General features: G+C 39.5%; 1 protein-coding gene and 1 pseudogene across 47 annotated transcripts in view; one reads left to right on the top strand and one right to left on the bottom strand.

The window, feature by feature from the left end:
- The window catches only part of R3HDM2 (R3H domain containing 2), a 162,579-nt gene that overhangs the window by 47,908 nt on the left and 96,670 nt on the right, over positions 1-18,001 (bottom strand). For 2 of the 47 annotated variants that reach the window (XM_069584885.1, XM_069584923.1), the window contains exons 1-2: positions 4,705-4,922; positions 1,809-1,955 (exon numbers count right to left, since the gene is read on the bottom strand). The exons of the other annotated variants lie outside the window; for them this stretch is intronic. The gene's annotated coding sequence lies outside the window, so the exon portion shown is untranslated. Of the gene's footprint in view, positions 1-1,808; positions 1,956-4,704; positions 4,923-18,001 lie in introns of those variants that run through there. 47 annotated transcript variants of the gene reach the window in all.
- Positions 6,939-7,425, top strand: LOC138438240 (small ribosomal subunit protein eS24 pseudogene; annotated as a pseudogene).

Here is an 18,001-nt window from a genome sequence, read left to right as displayed (position 1 = left end):
TAGAAAGCTATGAACTGTTTCAATCCTGACCCTAAATCTGCCTTAAGAGTCAAACAAAATTAAGTTTACTACTTTTACCACACGATAGATCTTTAATATTTTTCTTTTTCAGGCTTAAATAACCTTAAACAGATTACTCTGTCAGAAAGAAAAGTTAGAGGTGGGGAGTGGGGAAAACTGGATAAAGGTGGTCAAAAGGCACACACTCCTAGTGAAACAACACGTAAGAGCTGGAGATGCAACAACTATAGCGATGACTATAGTTATAGCAACGATGGTTAACTGCACAGTACATTTTCAAAGTTGCTAAAAGAGTAGCTCCTAAAAGTTCTCATCAAAAGAAAAAAATTTTTTGGCCTGGAATTGTATTTAATTGAATTTTAAAAATTCACTCAACATAAATTAAGCACTTTGAAGTGAATTCAGTGCATTTTGTATATTCACAATGTTATGTAACCATCACCTCTGTCTAGTTGCAAAACAGTTTCATCAACCTAGAAGGAAACTGTCTATTAGGAAATGGGTGTTAACTAAACTTATTGTGGTAATCATTTCATAGTATATGTATGTGAAATTATTAAGCAGTACATTTTAAACTATGGTTTTTCCAGTGGTCATGTATGGATGTGAGAGTTGAACTGTGAAGAAAGCTGAGCGCCGAAGAATTGATGCTTTTGAACTGTGGTGTTGGAGAAGACTCTTGAGAGTCCCTTGGACTGCAAGGAGATCCAACCAGTCCATCCTGAAGGAGATCAGCCCTGGGTGTTCTTTGGAAGGACTGATGCTAAAGCTGAAACTCCAGTACTTTGGCCACCTCATGTGAAGAATTGACTCACTGGAAAAGACTGATACTGGGAGGGATTGGGGGCAGGAGGAGAAGGGGATGACAGAGGATGAGATGGCTGGATGGCATCACCGACTTGATGGACATGAGTCTGAGTGAACTCTGGGAGTTGGTGATGGACAAGGAGGCCTGGCGTGCTGTAATTCATGGGGTCGCAAAGAGTTGGACACAACTGAGTGACTGAACTGAACTGAACACTTTAAACTTATACAGAGCTATCGATCAATTAAATCTCAATAAAACTGAAAACATGGGAGAAAGTGGTATGGAAAAATGTAAAGTAGCAGTTGTTTCTTTTTCCAGGATGAGCTTCAATTACCAAACAGGTATATTGTCAAATGAGAATAATAACTTTGCAGCTCCTCTTTACCATCTAAGGCAGAAAAGGCTCAACTGTCTGGACACCTGGACTAATAACTTCATGGTGTCCAAGCACTGTTATTCAGTCAAAGCACTAATGAAAAAAATCAACTAAAAACAAAAAACAGTCTTTCATAACAGCCACCTATGGAATATGGTCACACATTCCAACTTCAGTTGCAAGGAGTCACATGGTTTCCTTCACTCACTGGGAAACAGGAAAACTTGAACTTTAGATTAAGACATCCATAATACAGACAGTGATTAATGCATCCACTTTTAAGAATTCTGACAGTCATTTCCACTGAGACTACTGGCCTCTTAAAGATCTGTGTAAAACAAAGTAATTCTTACTCTAAGGAAAGAGGAAGCAGCAGAGGATACGGTACAGTAGACCTTATATTGGCTGCCTATCCAAATCTCTTTCTCCCACACTTCTCTAGCCCAGATTTCCTCTTGGTGTTTGCCTTCCTCTGAGGACACGACTGGCGAAGGTGGTCCTATCCCTGAGTCCTACAAGGTGGATCCTAATTAGCTAGACTAATCACGGTAATTGTTTTCTTTTGTGAATGGGTTGGGAAGGGACAAGTGACTCAATCATTACCAGCTAGACATGAGAGGGCTTTGCTGGGTAGGTGGCTTTAAAGAAAGGCCATTGTATTTGAAAGAAAAAAAAAAAAAGCCACTAGAGAAATGCTTTTCTTCTGCTGAAGGTTGTCTTCTGTGTAGATGATGCCTGGACTGCAACAACCTACAAACACACGGAGAAAGATGCATCAGAGAGAATAAGCTAGTAGTGAGAGGTCAGAGTGTTACTTACTATCCTAGAGTTACCCATCACAAGATACTTGGTGGTCAAAGCTGTATTACTTCGCTGGGGTTCTGTTTTGTTCTATAATTTTAACTACAGTCACTTCTAACCCTGTAATCCTACACAGAAGGCTCTCTTTATCTGTTGGGGCATAAGGATCCCTGGAAACAATTTTTTCTGGGCCAAAACAAAGCAAAAGTTGCAGCCAAGGGACAAGATAATTTATTAGCAGGAAGAAAAGAAAGAAAAGTCTTTAAAGAGCAAAAATAAAGTCAGCAGATAAGGGTTAAAGGCAAAGAAACAATTTCCACTGTAGATGGCTTATTCAATGAAGAAAGGAACTATTTCATATATAACTTGACTAAAACAAAGCAAGACAGTAAGCTCCCAAGAGAGCCTAGATGGTGTGCTTCCCTACAACCTATTTGTGTACACTGTACATTTCACCCTGGCAAATAGCACAATTTTAAGGCAGAGTGTCTCCTGAGGACACTCAGTGGCTCGAAGCTGCACAGAGGGACTGTCAGAAGCGAGGGGCAAGGAGAGGGAGTGAGGAAATAGGATGATACAGGAGAAGAAGATTGGAAGCCAAGATTTGGCAATTTTTTTCAGGGAGAATATTGCATATTCCCCATAAATTTTTTGACTGCCAAGGTAAGTATCTTCCAGAGCACAGTGAGATTATATATCCTTCCATCTACTCTACAAAAACCTTCTAGGCATTGTGCCAAAAAGAATATATAGAGGATATTCAGAGATAGAAGGGCAATTTAATTTTCTTCCTTTTAATCTATGACCAGGCAGAGAGAATGCAAGAAAGAAGAAAATAACTAGAGGCTAAAAATTCTGACTTACTCTGTGGCAAAATCCCTATAAACTTTCTAATCCTTTTCTAATTTATACATCAACAGTAAGTTACTCCCAACTGATACCCAAAATGGAAAAATATTTAAAATCTAGGGGCTCAGGAGAATGGATAAACAAATTGTGGTATATTCATATAACAGAATACTATTCAACAACTTAAAAAATGAACTTTTGGTATCTGCTTTCCTCTGAGGACACATGATTAGGGAAGGCGACCCTATCCCTGAGTCCCAAGAAGGCTGATGAATCGTGGTAATTCTGTTTCTTTTTTGAGACTTGAGAAGAAACAACTGATTCAATCACCACTGACCCTATTGGCTGTATACTGACATACACAAAAACATGCATGGATTTCAAAACTGTATGGTAGGCAGAAGAAAGCAAATCTCTTTCCCTAAAAATATAGACTATGTAAATCCACTTATATGAATTTCAAGAACAGGCAAAAGTACCTGACAGTGGTTTAAATCAGAAAGGTTTGGGGGTAAAATACTGATTCAAAAGAGACATAAAGGGCCCTTTAGGAGTGATGGAAATATTCTGCTTTGTTTGGGGTAGTGGTCACATGGGTGTATATAAATGTCAAAACTTAGTTATTAACCGAGTGCTTAATATTTGTGTATTTCACTGTATGTTATTTAAACACACATACATACACAAAGAGAAAAAAATGCTCTTAGGAGTCAAGACAGTGGGGACAAAATATTCATGGGTTTAAAATGACAGGTTAAAAACAAACTGTCCAGACACTCATGATAGCTTAGCCTATTTATACACTCTTTGACACTAGAGTTGGCACAAAAGGAAAAACCATTAATGTTTATTGAGCACAATTATGAACCTGGTGACTTTATATACTTCAAATTATATCCACCAAGAGTAGGTAAGGAATTTACCCAAGGTCACACTACTATTAAATGACAGAATCAGACCTCTGGTGCTGATGCCAAAGTCTGCATTCTTTCTGTGACTCTGATTACTGTTTCTATACATTACTTTAATCCTAACAAAACATTAGGGTATTTTTCAGATGAAGAAACCAAAGCTCTGAGGAATTAAATAACTTTCCCAAGTTAATACAATGAGGGGGCAAAGGCAAGATTCTAGCCTAGCTGTGTCTGATCCCAAAACCAAAGTTCTAGGTGTCCCAAGGTAGACATTCAAAGGTGTTCTGGGACATGAAGTATGGGATGGAAGGAGTGCCCAGATCCAAGGTCTCCCTTCAGAGAGTGTCAGTGGGGGATGTATTTTGGGGCTTGCAAACTCTCCCATTTTTTGCCTCAATCTGAGTCACCTCTCAGGACTTTGAATTTTTTATAGTTTATAGAAAACATCTTGTTTGATCTTCTAAAGGTATAAAATATCATCATTTAATAAATAAAATACATTGTTGAGGGCCATACAGTCTGTAAAAGAAGCTAGAATTCAAACCAGGTCTTCTTGATTCCAAAATCCCATGTTCTTTCCACTACAGTGTCCAAAGGACAAAAAGCAAAAAAGCATGGTAACTGTATGTCTGAAAAGGAAAATTGGTTCAACTGCTCTTGGGACAAGGACAAGAAAGAAGGCTATACTGAGTTACGAGAGATACAGGTCCAACACTCCCTTCTCATCAAAGAGAAAGCAAAATATGGGGGAATAGAGTATAAAGTACTTATGGAACATGTAAAGCTATAGCTATGTGACAGTCACTAAGTCTTTCAAAGATTTCAGAAGTCAATGTCATAGGTTTCACTAGTACTAAGCCAATAAAAGCAACAACAACAACAACAACAACTGTGCCAATTCTCCAAATCAAGGAAGCATGAGAAAACCATTTTACTCTATAAACGCAAAAGGATTCACTGGTGTGTAAGGGAGGCCACAGTTGGCTGATGTCCACAGCAATTCCTTCAGTTCAGTTCAGTCGCTCAGTCGTGTCCCACTCTTTGCGACCCCATGAATTGCAGCACGCCAGGCCTCCCTGTCCATCACCAACTCCCGGAGTTCACTCAGACTCGCGTCCATTGAGTCAGTGATGCCATCCAGCCATCTCATCCTCTGTCGCCAAGAGAGAAACAGGATTGAAATGTTCTGAACATGTACCCTCCTTTTTTGCTCAGTATCTGTTATGGTTGTACTTGCCCCAAAATGCGAGCTGCAGGTGCTCTGATTAATGGACTGAAGTGTCAGGTGGGCTTCATTATAGTTTTATTGGCTTCTCTACATTCTTGGCCAAAAATGCCCATTTTATTTCCTTGAGCAAAATAGAACAAATCATATTTCCTCCTCTTTCAAACAAAAAGCAGCAGTGTTCCAACAGTGGAACACCTCTACTACTTCCATTTTCTTTAGCTTTATCACAGTAATGCCACTACGTAGAAAATAACACAGAATTTTAGAAATGGAAAAGACTTTGAAAGTTCACACTGTCTTTTCCCACATCCTGGCAAAACTGCTCCCAACTAAACCCAGACAAGACATGCTAGGAAAGAAAACAAAAAAAAAATCACAATTTACCTATTGCTTATGGCATTTCAAGATGCCTTCTCTTGCAAACTTAAACACTATGCAGCTAAGTGTGTATTGCCCACTGTGATGAACTCAGAGGTCAACCTATGAGGTGGAGAGGGCACTTAAGCCAACAATTTAGTTTTAAAATAATCTTTCAAAATCTAAAACTCAATGTGAGTTTGGCCAGAGAAATAAGGTAAGAACAATCTAATTTCACATGAAGGAACTGGAAAACTTTAAGAATCATTACTCCTTAAGCCTCCCCTACAAAGGAGAGCCTGCTGTTCATTCCTCAATATCCAATCACTTCTTTCTTAATACAACTATTGATTTTCAGTTGGGCACACGGCTGACTGTAAAAATGTTGCACATATTCTAACTTTCATTATAGCTAAATGAATGTGTGACTAGGTTGCGGTCCATGGGATATAAGAAGAAAGAAGTATTATTATGGCTGGATTGTGTCCTCTCAAAATTCACATGCTGAAGCCCTATCCACTCCCTTACCCCCAGTACTTCAGAATGTGACTGTATTTGGAGATGGGGCCTATAAAGAGGTGATTAAATTAAAGCCTAATCTGGCTGGTATCCTTATAAGAAGAGGAAACTGAAAAATACAAAGAGATATCAGAAAAAAAAAAAACCATGGGAGGACACAGTAAACAGAGGCCATTTGCAAATCCAGGAGAGAGGCTTCAGGAAAATTCCAGTCTGCTGACACCTTGATCTTGAGACTTCTAGCCTCCAGAACTGTGAGAAAATAAATTTCTGTTGTTTATACACTCCTGTTTGTGGTATTTTGTTACAGCACCCCCAGGAAACTAATAAAAATAATAAACACAAATTGTATGAAGTATCCTTAATGGAAACAGATGGCCTTTCTTCACTGATTGCTGATTCTTGCTGTCTTGAATGCAGAAGTAAAGGCTGGCACTTCACTCATCATCCGAGGCTGTGAGATGATAGGATTGAAAACCACAAACAATGGGGCAACAGAAGAAACCTAACTCCTTGATGAGACCAACCCTGGATTGGACTGGCTACCTCTGGATTTCCTGAATGTAAGAGAAAGACTTCTTTTGTCTTGTTTAAGATACTATTTAAGTTTTGCTGTAATATATATTAAAAGCACACACACTCTCTTAAAAAAATGATAAAAAATAATACCAGACCACCTTACCTGCCTCCTGAGAAATCTGTATGCAGGTCAAGAAGCAACAGTTAGAACTGGACATGGAACAACAGATTGGTTCCAAATTGGGAAAGGAGTACGTCAAGACTGTATATTGTCACCCTGCTTATTTAACTTATATGCAGAGCACATCATATGAAATGCTGGGCTGGATGAAGCACAAGCTGGAATCAAGATTGCCAGGAGAAATATCAATAACCTCAGATACACAAATGACACTACACTTATGGCAGAAAGTGAAGAAGAACTAAAGAGCCTCTTGATGAAAGTGAACGAGGAAAGAGAAAAAGTTGGCTTAAAACTCAGCATTCTGAGCGTTGATGTGATTGGCCGGCGGAGTTTTAGCCCTCTTTTCCTCCCTGGCTGCTTGAAGATCAGCCGCCATCATGAACGACACATTAACTATCCGGTAGGAAATTCATGACCAACCGACTGCTTCAGCGGAAACAAATGGTCATCGATGTTCTTCACCCTGGAAAGGCAACAGTACCTAAAACAGAAATTTGGGAAAAACTGGCCAAAATGTACAAGACCACACCAGATGTCATCTTTGTATTTGGATTCAGAACTCATTTTGGTGGTGGCAAGACAACTGGCTTCGGCATGATTTACGATTCCTTGGATTAGGCGAAGAAGAATGAGACCAAACATAGGCTTGCAAGACATGGCCTGTATGAGAAGAAAAAGACCTCAAGAAAACAGCGAAAGGAACGCAAGAACAGAATGAAGAAAGTCAGTGGGACTGCAAAGGCCAACGTTGGTGCTGGCAAAAAAAAGGAGTAAAGATTCTGCAGTGACTGTATCTGTGGTGATTGTGCAGATTTTTCATGAAAGAGAAAATAAACTAAGACCTTAAAAAAAAAAAACAAAAAACTCAGCATTCAAAAAACGAAGATCATGGCATCTGGCCCCATCACTTCATGGCAAATAGATGGAGAAACAATGGCAACAGTGACAGACTTTATTTTCGTGAGCTCCAAAATCACTGCAGATGGTGACTGCAGCCATGGAATTAAAAGATGCTTGCTCCTTGGAAGAAAAGCTATGACCCACCTAGACAGCATATTAAAAAGCAGTAAAGCAGCTGTTACTTTACCAACAAAGGTCCATCTAGTCAAAGCCATGGTTTTTTCAGTAGTCATGTATAGATGTGAGAGTTGGACTGTAAAGAAAGCTGAGCCCCAAAGCATTAATGCTTCTGAACTGTGGTGTTGGAGAAGACTCTTGAGAGTCCCTTGGACTGCAAGGAGATCCAACCAGTCAATCCTAAAGGAAATCGGTCCTGAATATTCATTGGAAGGACTGATGCTAAAGCTGAAGCTCTAATACTTTGGCCACCTGATGGGAAGAACTGACTCACTGGAAAAGACCCTGATGCTGGGAAAGATTAAAGGCAGGAGGAGAAGGGGACAACAGAGGATGAGATGGTTGACGGCATCATCGATTCAATGAACAAGAATTTGAGCAAGCTCCAGGAGTTGGTGATGGACAGGAAAGCCTGGCATGCTGCAGTCCATGGGGTTGCAAAGAGTTGGACATGACTGAGCTACTGAACTGAACTGACTGTAAGGAAAAGGCTGAGCATCATTAAAGGGTGAGTTAGGGATGGCTTCCCCTTCAAGGATCACTGCCTTGTTGCGAAGGGGTGTGCATAACTCTGTAAAGTGATGAGCCATGCCGTGCAAGGTCACCCAAGATGGACAAGTCATAGCAGAGTTCTGACAAATATGATCCACTGGAGGAGGGAATGCAAACCACCTCAGAATAACTGTGAGAATCATGAGAATCTTGCATACTGGGCTTCAGCATTATGTGAACCAAGAACTTCCAGATGTCCAAACTGGGTTTAGAAAAGGAAAAGGAACTAGAGATCAAGTTGCCAACATTCACTGGATTATACCAAGAGAATTTCAGAAAAAACATCTATCTCTGTTTCATCAACTACACTAAAATCTTTGACTGTGTCAATCATGAAAAACTGTGGAAAGCTGTCAGAGAGATGAGAATATCAGACCATCTTACCTGTCTCCTGAGAAACCTATATCCAGGTCAAGAAGCAACAGTCAGAACCCTATATGGAACAACTGACTGGTTCAAGACTGAGAAAGGAGTATGACAGGACTGTCTGCTGTCACTCTGTTTAACCTATACACTAAGCACATCATGAGAAATGCCAGAATCAAGATAGGCGGGAGAAACATCAACAACCTCAGATATGCAGATACCATTGTAAGGGCAGAAAGCAAAGAGGAACTCAAGAGCCTCTTGATGAGGGTGAAAGAGGAGAAAGAGCCGGCTTAAGACTAAAGGTTACAAAAACTAAGATCATGGCAACTGGCCCCATTACTGCATGGCAAGTAGAAGGGGAAAACATGGAACTAGTGACAGATTTCATCTTCTTGGGCTCCAAAATCACTGCCGACAGTGACTGCAGTCATGAAATCAGGAATCAGAAGACTACTGCTTCCTGGCAGGAAAGTGATGACAAACAAACCTAGACAGTGTGTTGAAAAGCAGAGACATTACTCTGCCAATAAAGGTCCGTGTAGTTAAGGCGATGGTCTTCCCAGTGGTCATGTACGGTTGTGATAGCTGGACCGTGCAGAAGGCAGAATGGCAAAGAATTGATGCTTTTGAACTGTGCTGCTGGAAAAGACTCCTGAAAGTCCCCTGAGCAGCAAGGAGATCAAACTAGTCACTCTTAAGGGAGATCAACCTTGAATATTCACTGGAAGGACTGAAGCTGAAGGCCCAATATCTTCGTCATCTGATGTGCACAGACGACTCACTGGAAAAGTCCCTGGTTCTGGGAAAGATCGAGGGCAGAAGGAGAAGAGGGCTTCAGAGGATGAGATGGCTGGAAGGCATCACCAGTGCAATGAATATGAACTTGGGCAAACTCCAGGAGAAGATGAGGGACAGGGAGGCCTGGTGTGCTCCAGTCCATGTGGTCACGAAGAATCGGACACGACTGGGTGACTGAACAACAGTAACAAGGGGTGTCTTTCACAGTGCCTTCTTCTACCTGGTTACTCAGCCTTTTCAGGCCTTTACTCAGATGCCATCCCAGGGAGCTTTTTTCTGGTCACAATAACTAAAATCACAAAATCCCAAATACTTCCCATCCTATTTTTCTAAGGCCTCCCCCACAAAAAGTTAGTCAGGTATCAAACAGATTTTTTGCTCCTCTCTGCTCAACAGATGAGTCGGAAGTTTCATTTTATTCCTCTGAGACAGAAAGTAACAGTATGAGAAGTTCACAGCTCACTTACAGAGACTCAAATGGTTCAAAGGAGGGGAACAGACTCACGGACCTTTTGAGGTCTCTCTCAATCCTTCAAATCTGTAAATAGCCAAGCATAGGAACACTGGAGGAGAGAAGAACAAGACCCACCACAATTTCTCAAGTATTCCTGACACAAAATGTAAGAAGAAAAACACAATACTCTTTTTTCGTTTGCAAGATCTAGAAGGGGTACTTTGTTTATATGAATGAATCATTTTCAGTCATAAGGTACAGAGGAAGATCCATGCCATGATCTGCCGTGATAAGGAACTAACACTGAGTTAAGTGAAATCTCGCTCTCTTTTAAGTTGATAAATATGAACAAGCTAGAGAAGTGAAGATGGAGAACTCAGAAGCTACTCCCAGATCATTCTCTAACACCAGATCAAATAATGTGCAATATAACATTTACATGGACTATCGTATCAGAGTAGAAGAGAAAAAAGAAAAAACAAGAAAAAAGCTGCCAATTTCTGACTCAGCTCTAAAGCTACCAAAATAAGCAAGGCAGCTTCAGATATCAAGACAAATCTCTAGTTTAGAGGCCAGAGTTTGACTTAGACTTGGCATAAGCCCAACTGACTGCAGCAGCAGCTCAATTCACAGACAGGTGAAAGGTATTTCCCCCCATATTTTCTCCCAATCAAATCAAAGCAAGAAGATAATGTATTATTACAACTGTTTACATTAAGCAGAAAATTTTGAAAGGGAAGAGAAAACCACCTTATACCATTCTTGAAACAATTTAGTTCACAACTCTAGTACAGTATTAATGTCATATATCACTGAATAAATGAATTCTGCAAGGTTAAATGATGATGTATTTATGTTCTAACTGCTCATTGGCCCAGGGTCAGCCAATCTGATCCAGGACTCCATGGCAACAGGCTCTATCACTAAGCTACAAGATGAAATTCCTCTTGCCGCCACCTTTTTTTTTTTTTTTAATAAAACATTTTCCACAGAAACTGCTGCAAATATTGTCAAAAAATAGTCTTCATAGGCAAATAAGAAATGCTGATACACTAAAAATGAATAGTAGGGGAAAGAAAGTGAACAGCAATCACAATGAATCTATGCAAATAACGAGGGATCTCCCAAACTCCAGAAATCGTCTCTTGTTTAGCTTCAAAGGAGAAATTCAGGAATCTTTGCACTGTGAAAAATCATCAGTAGGAAAAATTGTGGGATTAGTACAAGTAAAGTGCTGCCTAGCTGAAATTCCAATATTGAAGTGTCCCGTGCCACAATGTATGGAGAAAGCTAAACATTTTAAGACTGCTAATCACTGTAATGAAACTGTGTCATCTGCCAACATGCACAGACATAGTGACTATCATAAAGAGTGAAGTAAGTCAGAAAGAGAAAAATAAATATTGCACATTAATGGAATCTTAAAAAAATGACACAGATGATCTTATTTGCAAAGCTGAAATAGAGACACAGACAAAGAGAACAAACTGTATGGATGTCAAGGCGAAAAGGGGTGGGTGGGATGAATTGGGAGGTTGGGACATATAAACATACACAACTATGTATAAAACAGACAACTAATGAGAACCTACTGTGTAGCACAAGCAACTCTACTTGGTGCTCCGTGGTGACTTAAATGGGAAGGAAATCCAAAAAGAGGGGATATATGTATATGTGTAACTGATTCACTTTGCTGTACAGCATAAACTGACACAGCAGTATAAAGCAGCTATATTCAAAAAAAAAAAAAAAAATTCTCCCAACCTTTGCAAGAGGGCTTCCCAGGTGGCTGAGTAGGTCAAGAATCTGCCTGCCAATGCAGAAGATGCAAGAGATATGGGTTTGATCCCTGGCTCAGGAAGATGCCCTGGAGGAGAGCATGGTAACCCACACAAGTATTCTTGCCTGGAGAATCCCATGGACAGAGGAGCCTGGCTATAGACCACGGGGTCACAAAGAGGAGGACACGACTAAAGCAACTGAGCACAACTTTTTTAAGTTTCTCATAACTTTCTTTCAAACTCCACAGATTTCAGGCTCTTGTTTTCGATATTCTCAAATCAGTCCATTTATACAGTTTCTATAATTCTGTATCTGTCCTCTTTTGAACACTCCCCTCCCTCATCAGCCTCCACTATCCATAGAGAAAAAACTGCTATGTCCAAAGGAGGAAATGCAGTAGTTTCCGTCTCCCACTCCCAATTCTGTAGCTTTGCTTTCCATGGTTTCAGTTACCCAGTCAACTGTAGTCCAAAAATATTGAATGGAAAATTCCTGAAATAAACAATTCATAAGTGCTGTTCTGAACAGCACGATGAAATCTCCAGCCACCCCATTAAGTCCTGCCCAAGACAGGCATCATCCCTTTGTCCATCATATCCCACCTGTCACTTAGTAGTCTTCTCAGTTAGCAGATCGACCGTCATGGTATCACAAATACTAGCGTTCATATAAGCCTTATTTTACTTAATAATGGTCTTAAAACACAAGTAGTAATGCTGGCAATTTCGATATGCCAAAGAGAAGCCATAAAGTGCTTCCTTTAGGTGAAAAGGTAAAAGTTCTCAACTTAATAAGGGGGAAAAAAAAAAAACCACGCTGAGGTCGCTAAGAATGAATCATCTGTGAAATTGTGAAAAAGGAAAAATAAAACTGTGCTAATTTTGCTGTCACTGTAAAAGTTATGGCCAGTGCATTATAAGTGCTAAGCATTGTAAGTGTTTAGTACTTAAGGTGGAAAAGGTATTACATTTGTACAATAAGATATTCTAAGAGAAAGAAAACTTTTACTAATATAATTGCCTTTGTTAATCTCCTACTATGTCTGATTTATAAATTAAACTTTTTCTTGGGTATGGATGCCTAAGAAAAAGTATATAGCATATACAGGGCCTGGTACTATCCAGGTTTCAGGAATCCACAGGGGGGTCTTGGAACATATCCCCCGTGGATAGGGAAGATCTACTGTAATATATTTGCTCTTCACAGTCCATATGTCCCAATTCCTTCACCCTCAGTTGCAGATCTCCTTGAAGTAAAGAGGATTCAAGACAATTATAAACTAGATACAGAGACTAGACCAAAAAGCACATCCTTCTCCCTAGTGGTGCTCATTAATATTCTAAAACCCACCTGATGTATTATAAGGTATCCCCCTTTCCTCACATGCTTTTTGCTAGTAATTGATACAATATCTCTGTAATATGCAACTCTGGGCCATATCTTTTGGTATATGGAGGTAAGTGAATGCTAACAAGTAGACAGAATCCTAGGTGTCAGGGCAGAAACTTAGCTGGGAAACTGTACATTTTCATTTGGTTCACACTGTTGGGTTTTTGGTTTTAACAGTGGTAAAATACACGTAACATAAAAATTACCATTTCAATAATTTTTAAGTGTAAACTTCAGTAGTATTAAGTACATTCACCTTATTGTGCCTTCTGGAAGAGAAAATGGCCTCAGGCACACAAGCCATGATGTTAAGACTACAGTCATTTTTTCTGTGACTAACATCTCAGTTCCCAAGCATGTCCAAAGTAGATGGAAGTCTACATTTCTTTTTTTATCATCAGCTGAGTTCCAAGAGGTCCATAAGAGCAGACTAACATGAGAATCAATGGAAATTCTTCACTGTTTCAAGCTTCCTAAGAATTTTTAAGGAGACAACCCAGAAACAGGGGATAAAAGCAACCTGTAGTGGGACTCATAAATTATATCAAAGCCAAAAAAATTTTAAATCACTGCAGAAAAATCATTACTAGGCCCCCTCTACATCAGCTGGTAAAAGAATCTACCTGTAATGCAGGAGACCCCGGTTCAGTTCCTGGATCAGAAAGTTACCCCTGGAGGAGGTATGGCAACCCACTCCAGTATTCCTGCCTGGAGAATCCCCATGGACAGAGGAGCATGGTGGGCTACAGTCCATGGGGTCGCAAAGAGTCAGACATGACAGAGTGACTAAGCGCACACATAGGCTTTATACTTATAGAAAAGACACACAAGTAGAAATAGAAAAGAAAAATCACCCATATTCTGTAGCTCAGAGATAACTGCTACTAATAACACCAATGTTTTCAGGTATGCTTTTTAAAACTTGGTCTCCATATTCAAATGGAATTTGGATGTTCGGATACATCTGGATGTTTCTACACCTAACAATTTTTTATGTAATTTACAGTATACAGAACATTTTTAAAATACCATGCTTTTTTCTACTACTACAACTGTGACCATTTCTACCATTATTAATTACTTTTACCAACTATCCAATATTCTACTACATACTGGTACCATGATTTATTTAACCATTTCCTTCTTACTGGATATTCAGGAAGCTGTTTATTTTTATAATAAAATAAGGCTGTGATGGGTATCTGTGCACCTACATCTTTATTCACATTTCTCATCAACGCCATAGGATAAATATGTCCAAGAGTCTTGAAGATAAAAAAATTTCCCCCTTAGTTCATTCCAGAAGCAAGGCCAGTCTACATTATCTAATTATAGTGTTTCTCAACGTTCCCCCAGCAACACATAATGTCCACTTAGCACATCCTTTGGCAGTGGCTGGACTTTGAGGACATTCACCTGGGCAGTGCTTCTTACTTTTTATTTTTCTTCAACTTACACCTTCCTTTTTAATAATATTAACTCTCCTTCCCCATATAGTCCACTAGAAAAGATATGTACCCAGTACTCCTTAAAACTCACTGGCCTAAGAAAATTAATAAGGAGGAAAGAAAACTTTACATATAAAGCCGTTTTCTTCACAGTAAATGTTACACACATTACTAGCTATCGTCAGTATACATTGGTAGTTTAGAGAGCAATCCAAAAGGGGGAAGCCTCAAAAACCACAAAAGAGTAATACTCTAAGTCTTTAATATAAAATTAAAAGAAGGTAAATGGACGTGGGCATACTGGGTATTTTAATATTTGTGATTTGATATTTGGTCCATTTACGATCCTAGAATTTTTTAACATGGCAAAGGAAACAGTCACTTAAGTCCAGGAAGCTATCTTAAAGGTTTTACATGAATTAACTCTCAATCTTCAAAACAATCCTGCTGCTGCTAAGTCACTTCAGTTGTGTCCGACTCTGTGCGACCCCACAGACGGCAGCCCACCAGCCTCCCCCGTCCCTGGGATTCTCCAGGCAAGAATACTGGAGTGGGTTGCCATTTCCTTCTCCAATGAATGAAAGGGAAAAGTGACAGTGAAGTCGCTCAGTCCTGTCCGACCCTCAGCAACCCCATGGACTGCAGCCTTCCAGGCTCCTCCATCCATGGGATTTTCCAGGCAAGAGTACTGGAGTGGGGTGCCATTGCCTAGGAGATGGATACTATTATTATCTTCATTTCATGTATTTTACATATGTAGAAGTGGAGCAGTTGAGTAATCTGTCCAAGGTCACAAAACCAGCAATTGGCATACCTAGGATCTGAACTCAGGCAGCCTAAATTCCAAGTCCAAGCATTTAGCTACAGTCTATGCTTTTCCAAAAAAAGAAGTTCCTAAACAGGCTACAAATCAGTGAGTTTAAGTGGGCTAGGGGTACTTCCCCAGCGGCTCAGCAGAGTAAAGCCTGCAATGCAGGAGACAGGGGAGGCACCGGTTCGATCTCTGGGTCAGGAAGATCCTTTGAAGGAGGAAAATGGCAAACCACTCCAGTATTTCACGGATGGAAGAGCTTGGAAAGATACAGTCCAAAGGTTAGCAGAGTTAGACATGACTGAGCCACTAACCACACATACCACAGGTGGGCTAGGAGAGAACTGAGAGAAGTATTTACAAGGTAACTTTTAGACACAGAAACAGTCCCTCTCAATTTTGCTGGAAAATTCTTCCAACATATATTATATTTTAATTATCACAAACAAGGTGATGCTAAACATCTTTTCCAAAAGCAGTTTTTGATCTTTTCCTTTTCTTGAGGGGATGGGAGAAGTGAGTGAAAAAAGGATAAAAAGAAATAAACCTTATTTCAATATTTTTTCACAGCTTTTCTTTCCTAGACCTTTTCTAAAATCTTGATGGTTAGAAAACAAAGATTAAATAAGAAGGTACTTTTAGTTGAAACAAAAAGATCTCTCAGTAAATTTTCCAATGCTAATGACGGAAACATTTAAGAAAGACTTTCGGCCTATCCCACCCACTCCCAAATGGAAGGAAAACCAAGTTAACAAAACCATCATCTTTAACTTCACAGCAGCTTTCTTCCCCCTCAAAGGCTATTCCTGTCCTCGTTGCAGACGGGGAACCGCTCCCAGTGACGTCAGAGCAGTCTCCTGGCAACGATTAATGAGGGTTGTCCACCACAGGGGTTTCCTGAAAAGCTAGCAAGAAATTATCCACATATTTGCTGCAACATTTAGATGCAAGGATGCGGTGGAATTTCTATTAACCCTTATAGCCCTGGTCTCTTGCAAGCTTCTAAATAGGTTATTCTTTCAGAATGCTCTTGGCTTACCCGAGGACTGTATTTCTTTACTTACCCCTACTTATTTCCAAATAAAATTAGAATTTTGTTAGTTTGAAATATTTATGGCTGTAATAAATATTAATACAACTGAACTACCATAAAAATAGGGCTGTATAATGTAAGCTAAAAGCAGATATTACTCTTTTCATTTCACATGGAGAACTTAGAATAAATGAAACCACAGAAAAGAATATCAGGATAGAAAATAAGCCAGCAAGTTCTTAAAGGCACTTTTCAACATACTGCATCCATACACATATTAGATCCAAGTACAGGCAAACCTAAAATATTCCTAGGCTCTAGTCTACTGTACAATGTTCACATTGGCCTCTGCAGGCAGCCCTCCAGAGATCAGATTATTAAAATAGAGTTGCATAAAGAGAAAGTGGAAGTCCAAAAACTTAACCCAAAAAAAGGTAAGTTAGATGCACACCTAAGAGTATAACAATTTCTCCCTAAATCTTTGCTTTAGCTGCATACATTCAAACCGAGAGTTTCACTCTAACTACTGTGGCAAGCAATTTTATATAACTATCTATTTTTGAGGTCTAAGAAACAGTGTACAAACCGGCTGCTCAGGACCAGCGCAAATAAAGTAGAAAAATTTCAAATTCCAAAACCCCACCTAGAATTACTCATGTTTGGTAGGTTCAGGAAATCTCTTTATGAGCCCCCTTTTCATTCCATATTTAGAAAAGGCAATTAAGTAAAATTCATTAGCAGCAGGACATAAAGGGTTAATTCAGGCACTCTGCTTCAGCAATCCTGACTTTGGGCTCAGCCTATTCTAAAAGGAAAGAAACAAAATAGCATCCCTGTCATTAACAGCATCCCACTCTGGCTTCAGTTCTGTTCAACGGTACCCAGTTATCAAGGCATAGATGGGAGAACGCACCGCTTCAGATGGATTTTTCTTCTTCCTCTTTCTGTCCCCTCCCTTTCAGAAGAAAAAGACTGCAAACAAAATCACTACGTCACTGGAGGTAGAGGGAATCCCATCTCTACACCCTTTAGAAACCAAGGGCAGCAAACAAAATCAAACCAATTATAAGAAACAAACAAGTAATCCAAAATAAGAAGCAGTAAACCCACAGGAAATTCTTATGACAACCTCAATGTCACAAGGCACGTTTCACTAAAAAGGCTGAATAAATTCTCCTTAGATGTTCATAATCAAAAAAGCTTCCTAGACACAGCAAAGGCGACATGTTTCTTTTTAACACATTTAAAGACTAGGGGACAGTTATGTAAAGACATAGGACAGAGAGACATATTTACCAACTGGGTGTGGATAGCTGTGGAATGACACAGTGAAAGATATTTATAGGGGATTCCCTGCTTCCTGCAATGTGCGTCAACAGCATCACCGAAAAGAACAGAAATCACCACTATTCTCATAAGCTGAATCTGAATGAAGCATCACTTGAAATAGCCATAGAAAAGGTAGACTCTGACTACAGAGAAGTTCTAGCAAACCTAATTTTTAAAATGTTTTCAAGGTAAAAAACAAAAATCCTCAAAAACTTAACATTTGAAAATTATGTTATTTCCCTAAATGTATTATACAGTTAAATTGGCCAAGATACAAAAGATATCTTTCTAGCTTTTCCCCTACCCAGTCTGTGGAGTTCAAGGACTTTTATATAAAAGACAGAAAATTATCCAAAACTCACCCCAGATGGATCTGCACTTAA

The sequence above is a fragment of the Ovis canadensis genome, chromosome 3 (assembly GCF_042477335.2).
Source record: "Ovis canadensis isolate MfBH-ARS-UI-01 breed Bighorn chromosome 3, ARS-UI_OviCan_v2, whole genome shotgun sequence".
NCBI classification, from domain to species: Eukaryota; Metazoa; Chordata; class Mammalia; order Artiodactyla; family Bovidae; genus Ovis; species Ovis canadensis.
This window is presented reverse-complemented; position numbering and strand designations above follow the sequence as displayed.